This window comes from Pinus tabuliformis, chromosome J, assembly GCF_031772625.1.
Source record: "Pinus tabuliformis cultivar Carrire ecotype Pingquan chromosome J, CPIR1, whole genome shotgun sequence".
NCBI classification, from domain to species: Eukaryota; Viridiplantae; Streptophyta; class Pinopsida; order Pinales; family Pinaceae; genus Pinus; species Pinus tabuliformis.
Genome location: NC_142295.1, coordinates 157,843,041 through 157,858,259, shown reverse-complemented (window position 1 = coordinate 157,858,259; position 15,219 = coordinate 157,843,041). Strand labels below are relative to the sequence as shown.

The window sequence follows — 15,219 nt, the reverse complement described above, 5'->3', positions numbered from 1 at the left end:
TTTACTAATTCTACGTCTCCGCATACAATTTTACCCTAATTAATTGTACACCAGTACGTCCATTTGCACAGATATATAAGACTCATAGCTAATCGTACAGTGACAATGACTTATTTCACGGACCTCAAGGAGTACTCGATATGTATCTAATGTAATGTAAGATGTATTATTTATCTTTGGAATAATTATGTTAATGAATTTTATATTAAATAGTGTGTAAATAAAATTATATATATTATAAAAATTAAACTTTAAGTAATATATATTATTAAAAATAAAATATAGTGAAATATCAAATATCAAATTTTAATCATTTATTTAAATTTAAATATATATATGTATATATATGACAATAGTAACTTGGAGGAAGTGTCTTCTTATAAGTACTTAGGAATTGATATTCATTACAAGTTCAACTGGAACTATATCATTGAGAAAATGATTAATGGGAGATGGAAAGCTTATTTTGGTCTTGAAAATAATTGTAAAAAGGAAAACCTCGTAATGTGGGATAGAAAGAAGTTCTTTGAAACTTTAGTCTCTCTGGTTATCTTATATGGATGTGAGGTTTGGGGTTGTAGCATCTCTAAAGAATCATGGAGAAAGATTCAGCAAATCCAGAAGCGTTTTATAACGTATAACCTCAAAATTAAAAGCAACACACCCTATCCTATTGTCCTTATAGAAGTGGGTCTTTCCCGTATCGAGAGCCTAGCTATGACTAGACTTCTGTTGTACAAGCACAAACTCAATAACATAGGAGACCATAGACTTTCTAAGCTAGGTTTAAATTCCAGCCAAAACCACCTAAGGCTCAAACGAGGTTGGTATAAAGACACGAGGGCTTGGTTAAACCTACCTAAGGCTCAAACGAGGTTGGTATAAAGACACGAGGGCTTGGTTAAACCTATGACTAGGCTTCTGTTGTACAAGCACAAACTCAATAACATAGGAGACCATAGACTTCCTAAGCTAGCTTTAAATTCCAGCCAAAACCACCTAAGGCTCAAACGAAGTTGGTATAAAGACACGAGGGCCTAGTTAAACCATTGGGAAATCGACGAGAATGTTGCATTGAAAAACATTAATAACAGTAAAAATATTGTTACTTCTAAGTTCAAAGAAAAAATGTGGTGTGAGAAAGATTTAGCAGCTAAAATAAAATTAAGATATTATAAGGAGGTCATCAACCCCACCCTAGAAGATCAAAAGTATCTCTCTATTTTAACTAGCTCAAAGAAAAAAATTAATTTACTGAAGATTAGAACAAACTCTCATGAGCTCCATAGTGAAACAGGTCATTGGGCAGTTCCTAAAACACCATGGATGGAAAGGTTCTGTCATCTGTGAGAATACGAACATCAAGGATGAAAATCACTTTCTCTTATAGTGCGCCACTTACAACCACATTAGATCTCAGTTTCAAATCTTTGTTGCAATACTGACCTTCCTAGCCTTTTACGCTGTCAAAATTACAGTGAGCTCGGGAGGCTTCTCTCCAAGCTTTTTGAGCATGGGAATAAAATCTTAAATGAAACTAAATAATTTGTTTCAATAATTTGTTTCTTTAGGTCCCATAGACCAAAGTTTGGTCTCAGTCAATGTTAACCATAATCATCATCATATATGTTTAAAAGTTTATCAAATAAACATATATTAAGTAGTATAATTTTTAGATAATATTAAGTAATTTAATTATTAAATAATAGAAAATGTAAATATTATTATTGAATATTAAATAATGTAAATATTAAAATGATTTAAACATAGTGGAGCTTTTTTTCATTTTGATGTCATATGGAAGACATGTGAAAATATATAAAATGTTTTTTTTGTAAAATCTATCAAATCAAAACTATGAAGAAATAGCATGATAATGAAATATTGAATATAAAATATGATGAATGTAAATATGAAACATGATTTCAAATATCAGAATATATATATAAATATATTTTGATGTAAAATGTTTATATTATATATTTAAAATTGCTTTTTAATATTTTGATTATATTTAATATTATATTGTTTTAAGTATAATGTTTATATTACATATTAAGTTATTCATTATTATTTGAGGTAGGTATAATGCATTGGGTAAATCATTGATTACTCAATTAGTAACTATTTGAAAAAAAATTAGAAATCTTTGTCCAAAGCTAACCTTATAAAAATATTTCTATTTTTATTTTTTAGTTTTAGTTTTAGTTTTCTGGTCATCTATTGGTTAGGCTCTTATTTTTCAATGATTTCATAATACTACTATGACAGTACCAGTATGGACACCAATACTAACCATTTGGGCCGCCAATATTGTATGTTTGCATATGTATTTACCCTTGCATATGTATTTACGAGTTTGCAAATGGAATTAATTACTAGCTTGCATACTTATATTTCACATCATTTTAAATAAAAATGGTAAGACATGCCCTGGGTTTGATGTTACTTTGGAGCCATTGTTTTACGAGTTTTCATATGGAATTAATTACTAGCTTGCATCCTTATATTTCGCATCATTTAAAAAAAATGATAAGACATGCCCTAAGTTTGATGCCACTTTGGAGTCATTGTTCCATTGCATATGGCATAGTCCCAATGTGTTCTCCTAGTTCCTGGCATAGCGTTTATACAACTTTAATAGTTTGTATTTTGTTATGGAATACAAGTTGCTAGTATAAACATTTTGGATCAACGAAAAGCCAATAAATTCACATTAAGGATACTTCATGTCATTGTGTATTGTGATTCGTGTCACCTATATTTTTACCATTTTCCTTGGTGTATCATTCCATAACCTATAAATTTTCCATGCTTTCCTTACTAAAATTACCCACTGTAACATCTAAATTTAGAACTATAATAACAATAATAAAAAAATCTTTTAATTAATATACATCGCAATGTTTGGTCCCATTAACTATAGAATTCATATATATGTGTGTATTAAATGGGTATTAACCGCAGAATGATACGACGCCTCACTGCTGTACATATCATTGAATGTGATTAAACATTCATTAAACAACAGGTGTGGAGATCCAAATTGGGATGCTCCTGGGTAGATGTGCAAATGACTTTATGCTTTACCATGCTATGCTAGCCCTTGTACGTAGCTCCACGCGGTGGCCATCTGCTCCGAGGGATAGTACCTTGGGGTGCTCATGCCATCCGTTGTGGCTCCCGGTCTTTGATCTCTACTCCGCAATCTGACGACAGAGATTGGCTAGAGTTTAACCTAACCAGCTGCCCACGTCGAATCTTGTCGGTCTCACTGTTTCTCTCTTTCCTTTGTGTCGTGTTGCTCCGCAAGGGTTCGAGCTATGGTGCTCTGTGAGGCTCTAGTTATGGTGCTCAGCGAGAATTGAGAGTAGGAGAGTCTCTCAAACACACTGGAACAAATAGCCCCTTACTATGCCATTCCATTCTTTGCTTGCTCGAGAAGGAAGACTGATATTAAATTGTTAATGACTTTAGGAACAATCTGAATGTTTTCTTGCCGTTGTGCAGGGACAACTGGTGGAATTTCGGAGATGGTTGAAGGCAACAAGCATCCCCACTCATCTGCAGTCGGTAAGTAAATATCATAACAGGATTAAAATGAGATTAGTCGATCTTAGATCTTGATTTCTTTATGGGTATTCACTATGATTTCCTTGTATGGTGCAATATGGTTTTGAAGCTCAGCTTTAATCCTCTTTTGCAGGCAGGCGACTCATCAAAGTTGTGCCCTCATCTCAAGTAAGACCCTCCTTGTTTAAAGCTAAGTTTATAAGTATGAGCTGCAGGCTTTGGTCTCATTAACAATGACTAACTTTTGCCTTCTCTTGATTATAGGTATGTTATACTCAAGAGGGTTTATAATTCAAACTCACAACTCATAAATGTCAAGGAACTCACAGCGTGGCCACTGCTTTTTAGGTTGGAGCTAGACTCTGGTCTCTGGTCGTAATAAGATATTAAGGGTTCTTTCTGAGAGGGTTTATCCCTGTTAGCGTGTTAGAGTTGTAATGTCTAGACATGGGCTTTCCTTAACCATTATTTGTTTATTTATTTGACCGATTATAGCAGTTGGTCATTTCTACAGTTGGAACTGTAATTGATAATGAATTTCAAGGCCTTCGAGCCAGTTTCTTCTGTTTAAGAATTGCATGTGTAACTAATTACAAATTCTGCTTGAGATGTTGTCGTTCGGCTATCCGAGGGATTTGTTTTAATGTATGTCTACTACATTTTTATCCACAGAGTTGTTTTGGTTTGGCTTATATGTGGTATGAGAGATGCTTATTCTATATATGCCTGATTCTCCGCGCATAGTCTTTCTGATGGGGAATATAGACATTGGTTATTAACCTGTGCTAGATTGTAAAGAAAGACTTGCATTTTACTATCTCTGTTTTTTCATACACATAATTTGTTGTGCATTATGCCGACTCTTGAAGCTACTCTATCCTGATGATTGTTTACTACATTTCTTGAGTTTCAATGGTAATTATGTTTATCAGCATATTGCATCAGAAAGGTGGTTACTTTCTCTCCTCTGATATTGATAATTATATGCTCAAGAATGTATTATGGAATTCTTGTTAGTATTCTAAATTTTACTCTATTCTAGACTTCAGGTTTTCTTTTATTTCATACTTATCATTTATCCAGTTCTGCTATTAGAGTGTTCGTCTTCTATGGAGTATATTAGAACCTTCATGGCTGTTGATTTAGTAGTTAGTTTACTACCCTAGTCACTGTTGTGCTCTACAACAACCCCCCATTTCAAATCATTTTTATTCACAAAACTATAATATGAAATGGGTCCCTTTTTATTTTAATTGGTGTCAACTTTGTATTATTCAAAAAGGTCCGAAAACAAAATGAAAACATTACAAAATCTTTTTGATAAACCAATTATTTGGTCGTATAATATATAAATGATTAATCTTTTATCATTGAGATAAAGCGATCGCAAGATCACATGTCGCAATGACAAAGGAGGCATAACTTAAAGACCCATTGGTTTTCACCGACGCGACAACACGCAATAGGCTATCGGATATCGGCAATAATAAGTTAGCATAACAAAAGTTCCTTTTGCTCCGATGCGATGCGATAAAGTCCCTTTCGCTCCGATGCGATGCGATATCGCTATCGGCGATCGGGGATGTACCATGCATGCTTTTCAAAATGCTCAGTTAATACTCCCGATGCGATGCGATATCGCTATCGGCAATCGGGGATTCCAAAAGGAACCAATATAACGATTTAAGTTTTCCCCCGACGCTCGATTGCGATAAAGCCGAAAGCGCGAATTTCAAAGAAATGTTAAAGCAGGGATATTACGATTAATTCGTATTAAAGACCTTATCTTCCCACCAGCGATTCACCTGCGCTCAACCGCCAAAATATCCAAGGCACGCTTAAACAAATCATTCGGCCAATAAACGATATGACGGGGATTTAAAGGATTGGCAGGTTTTAATGGCCATTTAATGAAATAGTAAGCCTAAAAATCTTTTCACAGATTGTATCCGCGGCCACTTTAAGTTAATCCTTCATTGTGCATTGATCAATATATCTCGCTCATATTTGGCTTGCGCTATCAATTCTCTGTATTACGTTCATTTTCACTCCTATGCAGAACTCTTCCGAAGCAATAGATTCAAGCAGAATGGGGAAGAAGTCTAAGAAAACTGCAATCGCTTCCGCTTCGCCAGCTACAGGAAAACTCACCGCTGATCCAGGAACTAAAAGAAAGGGATTGATGTCCAACACTACATGTTTAGGACTCGACAAAACTACTTGGAAAAGTACCTATAATTTGATTGAGGCTGAAGAACCCGAGGTGACAGGAGTAGAAGCCATAGTAGATACCAATTGAAAATCTGATGCTACTTTAAAGGACTTAGCTGACTCTTTCCTTCATCGAATAGCAGCTCGGGAACAAATTCTCCCGTACACGGATGTAGTGAGGTGGGCAATTGAGGAAATCCCAATCACAGACAGAACCTTCTGCACCAAGGATGGGAGAATCTTCGGTTCATTTCAATCTAATGATTTGAGGCAAATGTATCATTTGCCTGTGCCAGAGAAGAAGTACAACAAGGCATTTTTGGAGAAATTCCGAAATGAGAATGAAATTGAATCCGAACCCATTCGGGATTGGAGGCAAAATCCGGCAAAACACAAGCATGAATATTCGGGTAAGTACTCTATTGATTCTCTATGTTCTCCTTACTGTTATGCTGGGATAATGATGTGTAGATTGTGGGGGTTGCACGATTCCGCTAATTTCACTATAGAAATGGTTCCCTTGATGGAAGCGGCATGTAATAGTGAAATAATGGATTGGGCAACTATACTGTCAGATAAGCTAGCAACCGCAGTTCTTGATTTTAGAAGCAAAACCCGCATCACTGAAAGGCTTATTCCCCCATTCTACTATAGTGCTTATATCCTTGACACCCTGTGTTTTAATTCTGAATTTCCCGTACTCGGCTGGAGGTGGACTTCACAAGACCCTATGCCCATTCACATATACCATCAGAAATTGTGGAAAACTTATTATAAGCACCATTTATACCAAGTCTGCAATGGCTTTATGTTACCCATTCATTATTCTATTTTTGATAAACCTGCTCCTAAGATTTCCTACCAAGCAGGGAATGATTTGACATCAATAGGAAGATGGTTTAGAGAGGAAAAGTTTACTTATATAAGAATTTTCGGCAGCCAAGCTAAACCTCATGTTCTTCCTTTGTACATACCTGATAAATTGCTGGCGAGGGAGATAGCCTATCAGATTATCTCCGAAGGAGTTACACAAACTCTAAAGAAAAATAAGAAGCAGGTCTGGCCCTCTTTTCCTCTGAGATGTGGTGTCTACACTTTGCATGATTTCAAACATGCAGAGAAAGAATCTGAAAAGATGAAGTCATTAACTCTAGTAACTCTCCCTAATAGGCGATTTGATCCAAACAAAGTCGCCTATAATGCACTTGAACAGGCCAAATTGACAAAGTTTGATCATAAAGAAGATAAGTTTGATGACTTATTCTCCTCAGCCGAATCGATGTCCCAAGTTAAATCGCTGGCCAGAATGGAATACAAAGATGAAGGGTTAGTTGAATTCAACAGACTTAGAGAACAGAGGTTGCAAACTCTGCCTCTAGATCTGTTAGCAACAACCCCAACAATAGAATCAAGCGAGCGTGAACATCAACTTACTAAGGAACCTCCTGTTACATCAAAAGAACAGGAGGAAGTGCATATGAAAAGACAAGAGGAAACTCAGACGAAAGAGCAGGAACAAAGCAGCATAGAGGTGAATGTAGATACTCAAGTTGACCCGAAATTGCTCCAGGAATGGCAGCAGTTCGATTCAATTATCAGTAATCTTGAGTGCTCAAAGGACGCCGAAACATCAAAAGCGGCAGACACACAGGAGACCACTTCAAAATAGGTTCCAAGTGGAACCAGCGGCCTACCGAGTTCGAAAGAAGTAGAGATAATCCCAAAGGATCCCTCCGATCAGATTATTTTGCAAATAGAAGAAATTCCTCCCTTAGATGTCTTCTATAGCCCAAGACACAAAGCTGTGGTAAAACGACAGAGGAAGAGGAGAAGGATTGATCAACCTTTCCTATTCCCAGAACAAACAGTGACGGGCAACGTGGTTTGGAAGGAGGAATTTGACCCCTCTGATGACCTAACAAAACTATCACAATATGCTGGAGCCTATTCGGCAGCAACAATAGACAAGGCATCAGAGGTGAGTATTTTATTAAAAATAAAAGACGAGGAGATCTTTTCACTACAAGCACAACTATCAGAAGCACAGCAGAAGGCGGAGCAGGCAGAACGGCAATTGTTAACATAACAATAAATAAATAATCAATTGACTCAACAATTGCAGGAAGAGAAACAGAGGATTGATCACAGTGCAGTCCAAAAGCAGAAAGAGCTGTCTGAGGCATTGGCACAGTTGAAAGCAGTGAATGAACAAATGCTGAAGTCAAAAGATGAGCAGATTGCTCAACTATCAGCCCAGAGAGAAAACAAAGAATCTTCCACAGATAGCCGAATTCAAAGTAGAGGCATTACAGATAAACAAGGCATTGATAACACAGATAAAGCTTTTATGTCAACAAATCGCCCAGGCAGAACCATTATGCAATTTGACGACATCAATAAGTGAAAAATCGGAAAAAGCTAGAACAGAATTGGATCAAGCGGATGAAACATTATCTAATTTTCTTGAGTGGCAAGATACCGATCAGGGACAGGCAGCTAATTTACCAAAGATTTTAGAATCACATAAGGAGATATTATTTACAGAATGGCAGTCCCAGTTAGTGAAAGCAGAGAGAGCAATTTCAAGATGCAAATCAACCACAAGAAATTTGGTTGAATTGGTTAATAATACTCTCTACTTGTCTAACATGATTTCTCAATGTACTCCAGGTAAATTGACAGCGACGAAAACATTGGAGCAGTCATGTTATCCGGAACTAGAGAAAAATGGGAGATTAATCGCAGGAATTAAGTTGAATTAACAGTTTGACGTGGGACACCTATTGGTTCTTCTTAGTCAAACCACACAGCCAGAGAGCCGCCCTCAAATGCCTTACAGATGCAATCGGGTATATCATTCCCGATATTCAGGATGCCACCTATGCCACCCAACTCAATTCTCGCCTCAACAGACCACCCGAAGTGGAGCCAATGCTTGCGATATGTCAGCTCAGGTTTAAAGGAAAACAGCCTACATGATGATTCATGTCGTCGACTGCCAGATCGCTGTGAAGGAGATATTCCAGATCAATTGATACCAATTAAGTAGGATTTCAGTTTCATAGGTAGTTAGCTTAATTAAGTATTTATAGACCCTTTCATTGTATTTGGAAAGGGTCGTAAGTTTTGTATATGACTTAAAACCTGAAGTTGCACTTTTGTACTTCAGGTATATTCTTTTATAAAACTGGACCAATCATTCTGATTTTGACAAAGAAGCTTTTATGCAAATGTGCACTACTGTCTTTGTTTGAAAGTATTTCTGCGTTGGAAGAAGAATTTCAAATAGCGATTGATATTGGAAGTGATAAGCAGCTCATATGGTACTATTATCTATGTCTGAATTCATTCTTTTTATATGAATTTTCATTTGATCGCTTTTGCTATTATCGGATATATGTGTGTGTTTTAACAGCATTCTTTATTCTTTCCACTATTGGATGTTTACAGTATGCTTTTCTTTTGATCATATATGTATCGATGATATAAATGATAAGTGTAGCAATATTGTGTTAATCACTTTGTTTAACTATTTAAACAAAGTAATCCTTGAATGAATAAATGTCTATGTTTATTAGATAGAGTCATCTATATGCCTGTCAATAGACAAAGATCATCAAGCGCTACACATCAAAGTAAAATAGTTCCCGGGATTAGTAGTAGTTCTTTTATTTTGCTGATAGATTAATTTATTCGCCTATCGTTAGATTAGATAATCAATCATTCATCCACCCCTTTTTTTTCATTATTGGGAAACTGGTCCCATTATACCCAGTCGGAGCCACCATTCCAAACAGAAAAGGAGCTGTATTAAGGTCCAGACCGGGTGGTTATCCCCAATGTTGATACAACGATTTTCGGGGCATCAACATTTTTGGCGCTAGGAGGGCCATCAACTGTGAATGGCAAGCAAACCCAAATCTACAGAGTATTCTAAGAGTAATTCTCCCTCCGCATCACCTCGTACTTCCCAATTGCATGCTGGTTCTCCACTATCCAAACAAGAAGAAGAGGAATCAACTACCACTGCTCAAACCCACCATACTCCAGAACAATTGAGTCTTGAATCTCCTGAAGTTCAGTCTCTCATCCATAAACTTCAGAGTTTCTCGATATCACCACAGAAATCTGAGGTATCTCAAAGCAGTGCGACTTCGCAGTTCAATTTACCTCACCCTCTCACCAGACTTCAGAGTGGAAAGCTTGGTATTGAACCTATTGAGTTCCCTTTACCCAAAAGGAAAAAGGCGAAGAAAAACACTGAAGGATCTGACAGTGAGACACTTTCATCCACATCCTCCATCTCATCTTCCCCAGTTCGAAGTCAACCATCCACTCCCTCATCACACATTGTTGTTCATCAGGGATTAGCAACTTCAGCATCTCAACCTGCGCAATCCTTAATATCAACTCCTTCCCAGACTTCTGGAAGTTCAACAGTAATATCATCCACTACTGCGGTTACAATGGCAGATCCATGGACCAGGCCTGGTGCAGTCAATATGCCTACTCCATTGCATGCATTACCTGATGCACCTGAGAAATGGCTACCCAAGTTTAATCCAGATGATGGAACACAAGCTGAGGAACATATTAATAACTTCATGTTGGCAGTTAATTTGAAGGGAGTAACGGAGCAAGATGTTGTCGTTAGGCTTTTCCCTTATACTTTGCAAGGATCAGCAAGATCCCGGTATTTTTCCTTACCTTATGGTTCCATTACCAGTTGGATGACTTGCCAAGAACAGTTTTTTACTAAGTATGGTGATGATAGGTCTTTGGCTACACTAATAAATGATCTCTCCAATCTTAGGATAGAACATAGGGAACCAATTAAAGAATTTAATGCACGATTCAGTAAACTCTTGAATAAAATCCCAACGGCCTCCAAACCAAGTGAGCAAATCCGAAGCGAGTGGTATATAACTGCCCTACCTGCCAATATAGCTATTTTTGTAGATAGGGCTGGAAAACCAACTTTAGCTGAAAACATGAAAGAAGCACTTGCTGTGGAGAAACATATTAATGCTCTAAAGAAGAAAGCTGCTCTTGAAGATAGAAAAACCAAAAAAGTTTCTTTTAAAGATGATTCAAAGAAGAAAACCCCTAAAGATCCATATGACATGGAGGGTCTACAAAAGGTCCTCAAGACTATGTCAAATGAAATGGTTGAAATCAAAAAACAGGTAGTTGAAACCTCAACCAAAAGACCCTTTAGGAACTACAAGAAAACTGAATCAAAACCACCAAATGTTATATCTAATGCAGATTCAGATCTTGAAGAAGGAGAAGAAGAAACAGCTACACCAACTGATGAAGAAGAGGAAGTTGTTGAATGTCATGGAATGTGGGATTTTATATTGCCTAACTCCGATACAGAAAATGAAGAAGAAGCGTTTCCTGTCACTACCAGGAGTAAAGGTATCTCCGAACATGTTCAGACAACCTCAAAGAAAAGGAGTGCAGGTGCTACTACAACAAAGGAAAAGGTACCCCCGAAGAAGCCACCTGTAACAGTTACACAAAACCAACCTTCAACCTCAAATATTCCGTCAACATCTAAGACATTGGTAGTGTCCGATTCAATGGATTACAATATTGTTGATGACATGAAAAAGACTAAGGCAAACATTACCATGTTTGAACTTAGTAAATTGAAACATCAGTTAAAATTTCCTCTCAAAGAATTAAATGTTGTTCCTAATTCACCCCTTCCCAGTGCTAAAGCTGCAAATGATGCAGGTCAACCACCTTCTGGTATGGTCGAAGCTACTGATGCAGTTCTGATAGGAGATAGATCAAATTCTCATACTCCACCTTTCCTTTAACCTACGAGATCTACAATAGAAACTTGCACAACTGTTTGATTGACTCAGGGGCATCCTCTAATATAATGCCAGATTCAGTTTGTTCCAAACTGAACATTGAACCCCAAAAGTCCGCTATTCATATTGTGCAGTTGGACAGGACTAAAGTACAGGTTTTAGGGGAAATCAACTCAGTAACTATCAGGCTATCAGCTGATCCTAGAGTAGTTCAAGGAATTGATATCTTAATCGCTGATATACCTGAATTTTATGGTTTGATCTTGAGTAGGGATTGGTCTGAAAAACTCCATGGGTATATTTCTACCGATTGGTCCCATATGTGGCTTCCCTATAAGGGTAAGCCAAATCAAATAAAAATCGATCTAGACAAACACATGACCCATACAGTTACTGAATTTGAACAAGAAAACCAACCAATAGCATTTAATAACAACATTTTGGGGAATTATTCATCAGAGTCATTCTTTGGCAACTTCGCTACCCAACCATCTCCTTTCTCAGTAAACAATTCCACATCTCAGATCGAAAATTATTCACAAACAGATAGGTCAAGATGTTTTAATGATACTGAGGAAACTGTAAATAAAATTGTTAATACTTCTTTATTTTGGTCATTATATTTCTATGGGTCCAAGTCTAGCGAGGGCTCAGGAGCAGGATGTATTTTGATTAGCCCACAGGGAGAAAAAACAATGCTATCCTGTAGGCTAGAGTTTGAATGCACGAATAATACGGCTGAGTACGAAGCCTTATTCCAAGGAATATATAAAGCGATTGGCCTCAAGGTCCAATATTTGAAAGTGTTTGGAGATTCTGAAATTATTATTAACAAGTAAGGAATACAATTCATTGTCTTTCTAGCCATCTCAAACATTATCAGTTGCTGGTACAGGAACTCACCTCCCACTTTTCGGCATTCAATATTTCTTCCATTCCCAGGTCTCAAAATTCAGCAGCCGACCTGCTAGCCAATGTTTCTTCCAAGCTCCTACCTTCCGAAGATTATAGCCCAGATAGATTTTCAGTAGAATTACTTTTTAGGCCATCAATTCCTGCCAATGTCACTAATTGGAGTGTATTCAACCACGATGAAGACATTTTACAGTTTTTAACTTCCAAAAAGTCCTATGATGATCAAATCATTGAGGAAAACGAGCATGACCTTCAAATGCGAGGTAAACACGAGGAAAATTCAATCCCAAAGCCTGTGGTGAAGCTTGAGGATCTTTATGATATTAAAGACAGGTTTAAACTTATGACCAATACAAAGCTCCAAAGTTCTACCTTAAGGTTTGAATTGATAAACCTTGGCACTAAGCAAACTCCTCAAAACATTAATTTAGGATTAGGACTTTCCGTGGAAGACAAGGAAGCATTCATTAGACTATTACGAAAAAATAAACATGTTTTTGCTTGGAAATATGACGATTTAAAGACATATGATACATCCATCATCCATCATACCATTCCAATGCTTCCCGAACAGAAACCAATTCAGCAGAAGTTGAGGAAAATACATCCGAACTTAGAGAGTCAAATAAAATCTGAACTCAATAAACTCTTGAAAGCTAAGATTATTTTTCCCGTTCGGCACTCAAACTGGGTCTCCAATATGGTGCCAGTCAGAAAGAAAAATGGCGACATCAGGATTTGTATAGATTTCATAAATTTAAATAAGGTGAGCCTAAAAGATAATTTCCCATTACCTACTATGGAGCAGATACTCCAATCAGTGGCAGGTTCTGAGTTAATGTCCTTTTTAGACAGTTTTTCAGGATATAACCAAGTTTTGGTCCATCTTGATGACCGACTCAAAACCACATTCAGAACAAAATGGGGAATGTATGCGTATCAGAAAATGCCTTTCGGACTTATTAATGCAGGAGCCACGTTCCAAAGAGCGATGGATATAGCTTTTAAAGGGTTGATTAACAAAACAGTAGTCGTCTATTTAGATGATATTACTGTATTTTCTAAAGAGAAATCCAATCATTTGCATGATTTAAATCAAATCTTTCAACGATGCAAAAGGTACGGTATTTCACTTAACCCTAAAAAATCCTTCTTCGCTCTTGACCAAGGAAAGCTCTTAGGTTTTATTGTTTCTAAAGATGGCATTTATATTGATCTAGACAGGATCAAAGAAATCTCTGAAATCCCTTTCCCTCATAATAAAAAATCCATGCAGTCATTTTTAGGCCAAATCAATTTTGTCAAAAGATTCGTTCCAGACTTTTCTCAAATCATTTTGCCACTTCAAACTATGATTAAGAAAAATTCAGTGTTTAGATGGGGATCAACAGAAAAGGAAGCGTTTGATTTAATCAAACAATCAATAATCAATGCCCCCGCTTTAAATACCCCTAATTTTTCTAATCATTTCACATTGTATACTATCGCATCCGATTTGTCTTATGCAGCAGTACTCACACAGATTAACAATCACAATTTGGAAGCACCCATTTCATTTTATAGTTCAAATCTTCAGGGTGCTGAATTGAATTACTCCGAAGTAGAAAAACAAGCCTTTGCTGTATATAAAGCTGTCAAACATTACAGACCCTTCCTTTTAAAAGCCCATACAAAAGTTATAGTTCCTTTCCCTGCAGTAAGGTAACTATTAATCCAAAGGGAATTAGGTGAAAAAAGGGCAAATTGGGTTACAACACTTCAAGAATATGACTTAGAAATTAAACCAACAAAGATTGTTAGAGGCCAAGGTTTTTGCAGGTTATTGGAAGGAGCATCCAACATTCCAGAATCAGGTGATACAGATCAAACCGAAGAAATCAACCAGATAAGTATTACTGATTCTGAATCACAATATGTTGACTTAATCTTTTATTTGAAAAATGGATATGCACCTCCTAACTTGTCTTACAAAAACAAAAGGGCCATTAGATTAAAAGCAAAAAATTTCACAATTATTGATGATGTGCTTTTTAGGCAAAATTATGATTCAATCTCATTAAGATGCCTAGAAAAACCTGAAGCACAAAAGGTTTTGCAGGAATTACATGATGGACCAGCAGGAGGACATTTTGGAGCTGATACAACAACCCACAAAATCATTCATGCTGGATATTATTTGCCCACTCTGTTTAGAGATGCTCATGAATATGTAAGGAAATGCCGAAATTGTCAAACTTCTAGTGGAAGACAAAGAAAACTAGCTTTCCCTTTGCAACCAGTCAACATTGAACAACCATTCGAGCAATGGGGATTGGACATCATTGGAGAAATTACTCCACATTCTTCCAAACAGCATAAGTATATCCTTACCGCTACTGATTATTTTACTAAGTGGGTTGAAGCAATTCCTTTAAAGACAACAAATTCTGAGGCAATTATTGAATTCATAGATCAATTCATCATTACCAGGTTTGGTGTCCCAAATGCTCTTGTTTTTGATAATGCATCTTACTTCTCAGGCAATGCTATGTTTGATTTCGCTATTAAAAGAGGATTTAAATTGAAATATTCTGCTAATTACTATCCCCAGGGTAATGGTTTAGCAGAGTCTACAAATAAAAATCTGATTAAAATTATTAAGCGAACTATCGAACAGAATCATAAAAAATGGCACAAATCCTTAATATTTGCACTA

General features: G+C 36.6%; 1 pseudogene; it reads left to right on the top strand.

The window, feature by feature from the left end:
* LOC149226126 (naringenin,2-oxoglutarate 3-dioxygenase-like) overlaps positions 1-15,219 on the top strand; it is a 90,958-nt pseudogene that overhangs the window by 50,429 nt on the left and 25,310 nt on the right.